Genomic DNA, 2,724 nt, shown 5'->3' with positions numbered 1-2,724 from the left:
TACGTATGTATCAATAAAACCGATGATATTTCTTTTCTCGCGTTGGCAACAGTTTTCATTTTTAATTGATAGGCTTCGGCGCGCAAGAGCACGTAGTGAGCATCATATGGCTAATCTATGTTATATAAAACGTTAATACGTTTTAATTGATAGGCTTCGGCGAGCAAGAGCACGTAGTGAACATCATATGTCTAATCGGGTAAATTCTCACCGAATTATCAAAAAAATTCTCTTCATCGAAGCCGATGCTTTACATCCGGCGCTCAGTACTATTTCATATTGTTTTACAGCACATGGTTATAGCCCTCAGGTGGATAAGACTTTAAAACAAAACTTACAACAGTTACTTTTCTCAACAACTGAAATTTAGAATAGTGTGATTAAGAAAAATATGTGAACTGTTTGCAATTTCAAATTAATACTAAAATGCACAAGTTTATAATTTTCTACGGTGAAAAGTGGTCGGAACTTCAGTGTTCAAAAAAGTATACAACAGCTAGACGTTAAGAACGTATCCAATGAGCGAGCATCGGATTGCGAGGCAATCCGAAATGAACTGCGAAAGCATTTCCGGGGGTTGGCGAGCGCCAGTGAGCAGGGGGCGAAGCCTCCTAGTATTATATAAAACGCTAATACGTATGTATCAATAAAACCGATGATATTTCTTTTCTCGCGTTGGCAGAAGTTTTCATATTTAATTGGAAGGCTTCGGCGCGCAAGAGCACGTAGTGAGCATCATATGGCTGATCTATATTATATAAAACGTTTTAATTGATAGGCTTCGGCGCGTAAGAGCACGTAGTGAGCATATTATCTTCATCGAAGCCGATGCTTTACATCTGGCTTTCAGTACTGTTTCATATTGTTTTACAACACATGGTTTTAACCCTCTGGTGGGGAAGACTGTAAAACAAAAGTTACTTTTCTCAACAACTGAAATTTAGAATAGTGTGATTAAGAAAAATATGTGAACTGTTTTCAATTTCAAATTAATATTGAAATGCACAGGTTTAGTATTTCCTACAGTTAAAGTTTCCGGAACTTCAGTGTTCAAAAAAGTATACAAAAGCTAGACGTTAAGAACGTATCCAATGCGCGAGCATCAGATTGCGAAGCTATCCGAAATGAACTGCGAAAGCAGTTCCGGGAGTTGGCGAGCGCCAACGAGCAGGGGGCGAAGCCTCCTAGTGTTTTCATATTTAATTAGTTAAAAATGAATATATAAAATTAATATATTAATAATTTTTACTTACCACAACAAATTAGATTTCTATTCCATGCAGTAAAATTTCAGCACGTGAAATCACTACAAATATGCATACGAACACTGGCGATTTAACAGATAGAAAAAAACGCCACATTGTTTGAGAAAAGTAACCCATTTTTTGTTGCCACCGGAAAGATAGGACCTTCACTTCCTCTTGCGGGTTCCTCCTATCTATGAAACTCATATATTTCTCTTACACGGCGACAAAATATGCCGCATTAGAACTCCCCGAGTGGCAACGCTAGAAAATCGACCAATGATTGCCGCTAAAAATGTCACATGCCAAATCTAGCTGAGGTGGCTCAACATATAGTGCTTTTAAAAACGGAAATAACAGTCATGTTTCTACTCCTAGGCTTTATGCTTGAATTTTCATTAGGGGCCTCGGGGCACTGTTAGTTTTGGCTTTGCCACTAACAACAGAAAGGCTCCTGTGTGTTTACAGACAGTGTGTCCCCTGATGAAGTGCTGCTCTGTAAACACACAACTTTATTTAATTTTCTTTTAATTATATTTATGTATTTTTTTTGAGTAAATTTATATTTTTACTTGTCTACTATTTGTTATTAACTATCTGTTATTTACAATAATTTTTTTCATTTACAGAGTTAATTTGAAAACTATTTTATATGTGAGTTGAATTCATGAATACAACTAAAAACACTTGTATATATCTAAATCCCATGAATGCCCCATACAAGGTAACTAACTTTTGCAATAAATGAGATAATGTGTTAATAAAAGAATTAAGCTTTGGATGATTCTTAGGGCAATTAAGAATTGATTATTAGGCTTTACGGTAAAGACAGTTAGAATGGATTTCTTATTTTTATCTTTAAAGAACGTTTTGATGCAGAGAGGTACTGTCGACAATTATCGGTCGGGGTTCCAGCAAATTCTGTACACGTTGGATGAGCTTAAGGGGGGGGGGGGATTGCGAAAAGAATTCCGTGTATAATCGGGGCAATGGCACTTGACCTTAAAAAAAGATCAGTGTAGGGTATACCGGGCAGTGGCACTGAACCTTAAAAAACATTAGTGTAGGGTGTACCGGGCAAATGTATACCGGGCAGTGGCACTTAACTAGACCTAGTATATATTTCGGACATTTACCAAAGGTCTAATCAACTAGACCTAGTATAAGTGCCATTGCCCGGCATACCCTACACTGATGTTTTTTTAAGATCAAGTGCCACTGCCCGGTATACATTTGCCCGATACTCCAAACACTGATGTTTCTTCTAATATGTCGTCAGTTATTATTAAAATATCGAATAAATGTAATTATATCCACGAATAAATTAATATCGATCTGGATGTAATAAATATTTCGGACAATCACCAAAGCGACAATGTGATTGTCAACATTCATCGGTGAAAGTCAGCAACCACCGATTTCGGTCATTCACAGTAAAGTAAAAAAAATTAAAACGACAAAAGCAAAACAGATAACAGTA

Source organism: Parasteatoda tepidariorum, chromosome 6 (genome assembly GCF_043381705.1).
Source record: "Parasteatoda tepidariorum isolate YZ-2023 chromosome 6, CAS_Ptep_4.0, whole genome shotgun sequence".
Lineage (NCBI taxonomy): Eukaryota > Metazoa > Arthropoda > Arachnida > Araneae > Theridiidae > Parasteatoda > Parasteatoda tepidariorum.
The sequence above is the reverse complement of the archived record's forward strand: the minus strand, read 5'-3'. Positions refer to the sequence as shown.